This window comes from Rhynchophorus ferrugineus, unplaced genomic scaffold (genome assembly GCF_030347505.1).
Source record: "Rhynchophorus ferrugineus isolate W39M unplaced genomic scaffold, kcgeb_rfMv2 rfM2, whole genome shotgun sequence".
Classification (NCBI taxonomy): Eukaryota; Metazoa; Arthropoda; class Insecta; order Coleoptera; family Curculionidae; genus Rhynchophorus; species Rhynchophorus ferrugineus.
Window position 1 is genome coordinate 74906563 of NW_027472581.1, and position 10708 is coordinate 74917270.

The window sequence follows — 10708 nt, forward strand, 5'->3', positions numbered from 1 at the left end:
AACCTATTGTTTCAAACACGAATGAATAATTGATTAGCTTTTTTTAATTTTCCTTTTTTATTTTTTCCTTACATATTATATTTTGTTTGTTTCGTGCCTCTATTATTTATTGTTTCCTTGTTATGTTTTTCTTGAACTCATATCGATATTTTAAAAAAGATATTTTTTTGGTATTGCGTTTTTGGTATTGTGAGGAAATTAAAAAAATGGTATATTATAGCAAATGAAAGGTATGATAACAAATTAACTAGGTACACACCTAACATTAATTAAAATATATATTTAAAAATGTATACATTTAAAACAAATTGTTCATATACATCCACGATTTTGAATAAATGCTATCCAATAGATACAAATAATATAAAATATGCATATAATGCATACTAAATTGTATATACTAATTATAAAAGTAGAGTTATAATGATAAAATATCCAGCTTCATATTTTAAAAATATTATGAATAAAATAATTAATTTTTACTTCACTATTTTGTAAAAAAAATTGTAAATGTAATAAATTTAACATCATTAAAGTTCCCCTTTAAATACATTCATATATATATATATATATATATATATATATATATATTGTCTTTATTTATACACATTTTCTATTAACAGTGAAACACATACTGGTTTTTATATAAAAATCAACGCAATTTTTCAAACTAGGCTATGAATATTTTATTTAAGAATATATTGTAACTTCCTTAATACATTATCTAGATTATCCCATAAATATTTTTAATTTATAAAGTAGAATTATCTGCAACAGGTTATTCCATCAGCTAAAAAGTAAATAAAGATTATTTATGTTATTTTTATTCACCACACCAAACACTACTTACGAGCAAATTAATCGAATGTTTTAACACATCTCCCGTTTATATAAACATAACCACTCTTGCAAGGAACATTTATGATATTGAAAGGTGAAGCTCTTGAGTCAATACTGGAGTCATTTGCCATATCAGAAGAAATGCTTTCATTCCTCGTTCCAATAGGCACCGATTCTAGCAATTTAAGGTTAGCTTGAATCAAAACAAACACAGACAAAAGAGCTATAAAGTTGGTCATTTTTAACTATCGTGAACTAATACACTTCACACAAAAAATACCGAGAGCGAGATGACACGAAATATATTTAATCTGATAAGAATCTACCTATAACACCATATACTGTTAAGTAATAAACATTTTAATCCTCTGCTAGTACATACACTGCGTCGCAAAAATATATATTTTTTTAATTATTGAAAATGAGAAAAATATGTCGGTATCAAATATGGTAAACACGATGGATATTGTATGGATTCCAATTTTAATTATTGAAGATGATCTTTGTTTCAACTAAGAGTAACTAAAGTATTTGATTATGTTTATAATTTGTTTTAATCGATAGCATAAATATCAAAAAATGTAATACCGTTGTTCTCTAAATGTCGTTATTGTACGTCCTTACAAATTGGTATAGTACTTTAATAATCATATGGAACCTATGTGGCTGGTATTTTTAAAGTATCGTGGGCATAAAAGAATTAATGTAGCTCTAGTAAACAATTTCCAATGAGAATCCCCACGACAGATATTCTTAATATCTAATAATATAAGCATATAACGGCACTGGCAGTACTGTTAAAAAGTAGTAGCGATAAATGTACCGACATGTAGCGGTACTGATAATGGATGGTATTAATACTATAAATTACAGACAATGACAACGATAGGCAATAGCAATGAGGGAACAACCATGATGATTAGCAACAATCTTAGTTGATACTAATAAATAACAATGACGGACAATAATGTAGAATGACTTATGCACACGGTACGAAGGAAAAATAACACACGACATACCACCTTCTACATGTGCAATGATATCAAGGAAAGCAAAATAACGAAATCCTGACACTAGGGCTAGTAAGCCGTGTTAATGTGAAGCCAAACTCGCAAGTAAGTAAATAAACAAGCAACACTCCTGCTCTTGTGCATTCACTTCTCCGCCAATGATGAACCGTCAATGCGCACAAGAGAAAAATTCAAAGCCACACACTAGATAAACTGCCACCAAAAACTAGCAGAAACCACTATTAATCACGTTTGTGTATGATTCAGATTATTAATACATCATAATTACACATCGGTTATCTTGGACCACTTTGACATTACATCCTGACTTAAATTATAATCTATATTTTATAATTGCAACCATAAAATTATTATCTTTAATTTAGAGTAATTTAAGAATCATGAGGAAGATAGGATGAAATAATAGAACAGAAGAAAATAAAATAGAAAATAGAAGATAAATAGATAAATTTACGACTATGTCCAGCAAGATTCACACCTGCGATTATCGCAACAGCAGGAGGTCTGTCCTGTGATCAATCGACCTTTTTCCCCACATATTTACATTTATTTGTAAACATCCATTATATATGTAGCAAAGATTTTTCACTTCAAGATTTTTAATCACAACATTAAGTTGATGCTTTCATTTTAGCAACTTTTACCAGTTCGTCAAAACTATTGCAACAATAGTTACATTAATTATTAGGTCTTTCGTGATGTCATTTATGAAACAAACAATCAAAAGCGTGAATATTGAAAATACTATTGTGAGCTTTCAATTATTAATGTTTAGGTGCACTAAATAGTTCAATAACAATAAATACAAAATTTCATGTAAAGAAATATCAGATCAATTAAGTCATTTATTATGGAAGAACAAAGGTAACTGAAACACAAACATATAGAAGACACATGAATCTGTTTATTAGTAATAACACCACATGCTTTTTCATAATATTATACTTTGAATTAATTAATTTTGAACTACAAATTTGATTGAACTGGTCCACAATTTTTTTACTTTTCTTTTTGTATATTTCTTTACAATAATGTATCACAAATGTTTAGTTATATACAATTATATTATTAACTAATATATAAATATAAACATAAATTAGTCAATTATAAGCTAAAAACCTTGTACAATTTAATTAATGATTTTTATTAAGATTTTGTCAAATTCATTTTGCAGTATACAGATTTTATGTAAATATTTCTAAATAATATATTGAATATAAAATTTAACAGATACAGTAAATTCAAGATAAACTATAATCAAGAAGGTATGTCTGCCATTATGCAGCAGGTTACTCTATAAAATATAAAAAACATTAGTTGTTATTTTATTCACTAAAAACATTACTCACGCTTAATCGTATACTTTAACACATTGTCCGTTTATATAAATATAGCCACTCTTACAAGGAACATTTATAATATCACGTAAAGCTCCAGTGTCAATACTGCAATTCTTCTATTTTTAATTTTGTTTTTTTGTTTGTTTTATTTTTATTATATCGCCGTATGTTTCCCGTAGTTCTTAAATTACTGTAAATAAAAGATAATAGGTTTATGGCTGCAACTGTAAAGTATAAAATATATTATTACTTAAGTCAGGAACATGCCAAAGTTGTCCAAAATAACTGATGTTCATTTATATGTTTATTAATAATATACAAGTAATTTGAATCATCCATAAACGCCACCAAAAGGTTTTCTGTTGGCTCTTGATGACATTGTATCGAGTATGTGACCTTTGGCTTTTTTCTTTGTGCGTATTGCACGTTTATCAGTGGAAGAACTGAGAGCAGAATAGTAAGAGTGTTGTTCCTGTATTGATTTATTTAGGATACATTGCTTATTGAACAAATATCTCCGGATTTAGCATATGCGCACTATCCTGCAGAGAAAATAATAGAAAAAAATAAACTATATTGTGTTTCTTTTCTAGTAATAGTACACTCTTTTAGAGAGGATATATTACGCAACAAATATCTCCGGATTTGGCGCATGCATAAATACAGCTTCATTTATTTAATTTACTCTTTTTTTATATATAAATTACTTTTTTAAAACGACGCCACCACGATATATATATATATATATATATATATATATATATATATATATACGTGTATATATATAAATTTCCAAATATGATCAACTATGATCGCTACTGCAATTTTTCTGCTATACTTGATCCATAAACCCCATTAATGAATTGACTGCCTCGGGCTTTTGATTAACATGTTGTACATTTACTAGCTTAAAACAAATGGATGATCGTATTTTTAAGCTGAAAGAAAGCTTAGTAAATACATCATTATTTTCATAAAACAATAATTTACTTATACTCTTATATTACAATGCATTGTATTTTCCCTGTCATGGCGTCGATAGTTTTATATTTTGTTTATTTGATCCGGGTCTACTTTTGTTAACAAATTTAATTATTTCATACTATCAATGTACATTGTCCTTACATCTCAATGCTGTCTAATTTATTCTTCTCTGATTCTTAGAATTTCACCCTCAAGAAATTCTAGCTACATCTTACCTATAAAATAAAATTTAAATCATTACCAAAATATATTATGTTTAAAATAAATGTCTAATTATTACCAGCTACAATAATTTTTGCTACTAAACCTCATTAATGACTTGACTATTTCCAACACAACAAGAGTCATTTTCTTCTCTGTTTTTGTTATCATTAAATTTTGGCATATGTTGGTACCTATTCCAGGTCGTTGAAAATGATGTGTTATAAATTTGGCAACTAATATACCCACTATACATAAAATTGATGGTGTTTATTAAAAATTTAACCTTACATACTGCACATACCCTTGTTCTTCCATATTTTAAAACCATTGTATGTTAAACCACCAAGTATAACACAACAATTTAATTATTATTGCTACAGACTTATTATGGTAACACAAAATTTAACTGTTCTAATTTTTTTGTTGTTTTGACTTGATCGATTGTACCGATCGACTTGAAAAGAACGTACTGCCATTAGAAAGGCAATATAGTTTATTATTTTCTATGGTTTTCTATGCAGATACGAATGAATCCGGCGATATTTGTTAAGAAATGTATCCTGATTTATTTGCGGTTTTGGCTTTACCCTAGGGAGTATGGGTAAATCATTGCACGTCCATTATTGTCAGTGTTAGGGTAGAAGCTGATATGTTGCGTGTTACTTTCCCTTCGTAACGTGTGCACATGCCATATTCCAAACTAGCATAGCTTATCATTATTATCAGTTATGTACTATAGACTAACGTTGTTGTTAACGATCATGGTTATTCCGTCATTATTACAGATTACCATTCATTTTCAGTACCATTACTTATCATTATCGTCAACATTTTAAAGAATTTTGTATGCATTCGGTAAGTTGAGTAGAATGAACACAAATCGAATTTTACGGACTGATTTGGTTACATGCTCCCGCGCATCACACCACAGAGATCATCTAATTTTTAACTAGAATAACATGAGAAGAAAACATTCGCTCCATTTAACATATTTACAAACTGAGATTCACGTTGTACTTGACGTCATACATAACGTGTATTAATTCTTTATTTGAAATGACAAAGTAATACTACCGTGGCAAAACAAATAACAAAACTCTGCTTCAACAAAAATAATACGACTGCATCTCCTCAAAGCACGGAATAGCTGCGATTGAGAGACCCTTTACAACGGAAACCAACGCTTATGTGTAAAAAAGTGGTGCAAGGATCATAAAGCATATATACTTTATGACAGAAAGAATGTGGTATGATCCAATGAATCTTTATTTACATTATTTCCAGTAAATAAACGACTTTATATATGGAGAATCCCAAAACAAGATCCGGACAGACTACTTCCTACAGTCAAAAATGGAAAATATCCTATTGTTAATCGGACGGCAATATCGTTATATTCACCGGCCGGAATACTACGAAATTAAATATCCCAATATTCTCTATTTTTATGAGGAAATTTTTACTATAACTTACATATTGCTGCCAGATTTTCATGTTCCACAAAAATGCGCCCACACACAGAGCCAAAAAAAATCAGTCTTGGCTGGAAGAGCATCACAATACAATCATACATCTTCCCAAGCACAATTATCAGACCTCAACATAATTGAACAGTAAAAAGGAGTCTTAGAGCAGAAAATAAGGGGTATTATCATGATAGTATTTGCCGAATGTTTTGGTGCAAGAATGGGCAACATTGTAAACAAACAATAAAAGGAAATGGTGACTAAACATGTTGATTGATAAATATATACTGTATATATATATATCAAGCCTTCATATTATTTTGTAGATATATTCATGTTCTTTGTCATACACAATTTTAATTATTTCGACACGCCAATATTGTATTATATATTACTATCCTTAGATAAATACAAAATAATCTTTAATAAACAATAAAGTATCTCGATAATTTACGACTGTACTGTGTCTATTTTTATATTCCAATATCCAATTATAATTGATAGTATTAAAGACTTAAATATAATGAAATATCGAAGAACCTACTACGTATACTTCAGGATAATTTCTAGGGAAATCGGGTTTAGAATAATCAACCGATCTAATCAAGAAATTTTTTTTTTAATTTGACTTAATTCAGTAACTTTCATTTGATTGATATAAAGAAGAATGAAAATAAAATAACCATCTAAGCATTCGTCTATTCCATTATACAATCAGTTTTCAATCAGACTAAACATCACCACGTGAGATCACTATGAGAATAATAAGAGTGTATATGAGAATATGAAAATAATAACCAAGTACCATACGCTAACACAAAAATACTTTGGAATAAAATTTGGACACGAAGCTCTCCTAAAAAGAAGAAGAAACAGAAACTAGATATTTAATGCCTTATTACAAGTATATATGTTACGTGTTATAATTGCAATAAATCAATGGTATAAAACGAAAGCATTACATCCATATAGACAAATGATATTCAGGTATGGGGTAGTGTTAAGAAAAGCAATCTGAATAATGGAACCTAAAATTAAGATATTTTAATATAACAATTTTAAATTTTTTACTAACTTATGACTGGAAAACATTCCTCATCAAACCAGTATTATTCATATATAATATAAAGACAAAAAGCATCGAAAGTGACTTGCGCGTTTAAAAGATGATAATATCTTGCAAGACAAAGAACAACTCAAGCTGCCAACGATGTAATGAAGTATTGGAGGTATTGCTCAATAAAAACTTGTATCGAAAATTATTTACATCATTGGGAGTTAACTAATTAATTAACAATAGTATTGTCATTTGCTTCTTCAAAGGCAAAAAGAGTATGTAGAAAAACTTAAATGAAAGTTCGATCTCACAGTCCATATTCTTTAGATGTTTCTCCACCGAGTACCCCTTGCGAATCTGGCATGTATAATCAATTGGTCAAGACCATCGAATCAATTAGTTATTATCAATTCTGAGTAATGAAAACTGTATACGTAAAATAACGTTGAGATATTTTTAAAGAATTAATGAGGCTTTAATTAGACAACCCATATTACTGATATGCACTGTATTTGGTGCTTACATGTATTTTTATTATCGATATTTATTGATTAAAATGCGAAATATCATAATAAATAACTGTCAAACAACTTATATAAATAGTCCATATATATTAACAGTTTTTCATTTATTAGTTGGTTTATTACTTGGAACTTTCAGTATATACACTCAGATTTTTATATTCGACATTCATTACCTTTGTTTAGATACTTCTTTATACGAGTTCTATTTAATTATTCTATTTTAACTTATAATTATGCTACCCTAACCTATTTATCAGTTAGGTTAATTATCTAAAGGTAGTGATTTTGGTGTAAAAAATAAGTACCTAGACGATCAAAAGAGTTCTAAGAAAATGAATGCAAAACATATTAGAGAAAAACCCAAATCAAACTATCAAAGAACTTAATATTAATTAATTAACAATATTCATAACAAGTGTTCTGTTATACTTGCATCAATGCATAACCAAGGAGAGTACGTAATTAATATATCACTAAATAAAATTTAGTGCAACACTTATACGCTGTACAAGTTTACGTGCATTGGCTCGCTTAAATCTTCCACTTTGCTTTGATTTGGTAGCATTATTTCATGTTTTAAGACCAGATCTTGTACAAGTTCTTCTTGCAAATTCTTTTAATTCGAAACATCATGCAGCTTTTTATTGGTTGCATAAGCATTAGTAATTAATTGTAGAACTTCATTTTGACAAGTTATTAGCTGATTTGGTGTTTTAGTGCAACTCCATATTTGCACCTCATAGGTCCAAATTGGATTTATGATTCAGTGATAAACCAATTTCTTTTTAGGACAAATTGAGACTTCTATCTTCTTGCTAACCAGTAAAACCGCTTGATTTTGAGTCTGAGCTGCTCTTCTGTTTGTTTAAACATTAGTAATTAATAAATCAACTGTTTCCAAACAAAAAAAAATATCGCCCAATCCCTGCCAAAATCTATGGGTTAGTCCAAGAGAGACGTTCTTATCGAAACGGAAGCAAAATATTCATAACCATAAAGTATTTCTATGAATATACTCTAGCGGCCAATGGAGCCAACAATAGAAAGTAACAGAGATAGTGTCATCGTATTGAATGATAACGCTTGGCCATATGTTGCAATAGTTGTAAAGATCGACCCTTAATAATCCCAAATGGGAAGTTCTGGCGCACCCAACCTACTGACCAAACATAGCGCCTTCTGATAGTGGTTATCAGTTTGTTGTTGCAGGAATATTGAAAAAACTTGATTGATAAAAGATTAAAAAATGATATAAAGTATGTTGATAATATATTTTGTACCAATTTTTCTCAATAAATAATTTTTGAGAAATGATCAATTCTAGAAAACCAAATATGTCATTAGTTTACCTCAGTCTCTGAGATTTATTCCTAATCTTCGAAATTCTCAATATATCAATGTGTTTCTCTTTAAATGTACCAATTTTAAAATACAAACTAATATTTCGAATTGAAAAGTCCCCGGCCTGACACATTGATGGCGCTACTACAAATAAATCCATATGTTTTTTAGTTAGCCCTAATCCTCAAAAGATGCGTGTATAAATTTGACAGCTGTCGGATCATTAGTTTGTGAATTATAGCATTATGAGTGAAGTAACTTTTGTTATTGTGACAAAAATGAATAGAAAGGAATTTCGCATATTGATAAAATATTGAATTTTGAAGCGCAAAAATACAGTTGAAGCAAAAAACTGGATTGACGCCGAGTCTTCGGATACTGCCCCAGGAAAACTAACCATAAAGAATTGGTATGCTAAGTTAAGACGTGGTGAAATGAGCACCGAAGACGGTGAACGCAGTGGACGCACAAAAGAGGTATTACCGAGGAAAACAATAAAAAATCGACAAAAAATTTTTTGAGTGACCGTAAATTGAAATTGAATGAAATGGCAGACACTCTAAAGATGTCAACTGAACGTGTACATCATATCATTCACGAATATTTGGGTATGAGAAAGCTCTGAGCAAAAAGGGTGCCGCGCGAGTTTACTTTTGACCAAAAACAACGACGAGTTGATGATTCGAAGCAGTGTTATATGTGACAATGGATGAAACATGGCACCATCATTTAATTTCAAAGTCCAATCGACAGTCATCCGAGTGAACTGCACACGGTGAACCCGCTCCAAAGCATGGGACAACGCAACAGTCGGCTGGCAAGTTTATGGCGTCTGTATTTTGGGATGCGCATGGAATAATTTTCATTGACTACCTTGAAAAAGGAAGTACCATCAACAGCGACTATTACATAGCGTTATTGGAGCGTTTGAAGTTAGAAGGTTGCTATAATCAGTGTATCACTCTTGATGGGAATTATGTTGAATAAAAAAAACTAATTTTGCCAAAAAAATGTGTTTTATTATAATAGGCCGGGAACTTTTCAATTGACTTGTTATGTATGACAAAAATATTAGGATACAATTTTTCATGGATTCCTCGGTGATTTCAATACCCCTTACCTTTAACTTTTACTTTATATGTTTTAAATACAACGTAAAATAACAATTTGATTGCTCTCATTCAACATTTCACAGAACAAACTCAAAGTGAAATTAATTTTTGAACAACTTTCTATCGACCCTTAATAGTAATAAACCGCTACAATTCTGTAGGCTACCGCAAATACAACGACGCTGAATTCTAAGATTTGCAAGAGTAGAAAATGGTACCATGCGGTTCCGGGTGTAAAAGACCACCACGATGACCTCTCTCCGTTTTTCCACTTTACAATTTTATTAATTTTCTTAACATCTACGGATAATCTTAAATATCCTAATCTCCTTTTATAAATATCCTGTCCTCCAGTCAACAACATGTAGTCTTTAGCATCGAAATAAACAAGTTTTATGTCAATCAGTTTTTTCTACAAGTTCATCCAAGTTCATCCACAAAATTGTAGTAAACACTCAAACAAACAAATAAAGTCAATACGCGAAACAAACAGACATTTCTACAGCATTTTAACAATAAGTGCCATCTATGGTTCAAGTCAGATACTTCTGAAGATACCCTGATACAGTAAACTAGATATGAAACAATTTAATAATTAATAAAAATAAATGTTTTTATTGAAATATTTTAACCCACAATAGTATGGGTTATCATTCTAAGAAATACATGTTTTTCTTTTGTAACATATTTACATCTGATTTCATTTTATATACGGAACTACAAGTAGTTTTGTTTCATACTGTCTGAAAACAATATGTTCAAACAATTTATTCTATTTTTATGTTTTATTTTTGTTGCTATAAGTGTAA

General features: G+C 29.7%; 1 long non-coding RNA gene across 1 annotated transcript; it reads right to left on the reverse strand.

Annotated features, from left to right (window-relative positions):
* Positions 1 to 661: 661 nt before the first annotated feature.
* LOC143190407 (uncharacterized) lies at positions 662 to 992 on the reverse strand. The gene is made up of 2 exons (XR_013004233.1): positions 851 to 992; positions 662 to 790 (listed from the first exon to the last, which is right to left on the reverse strand). It is a non-coding gene; the product is annotated as an uncharacterized LOC143190407 (long non-coding RNA).
* Between the last annotated feature and the right edge of the window lie 9716 nt (positions 993 to 10708).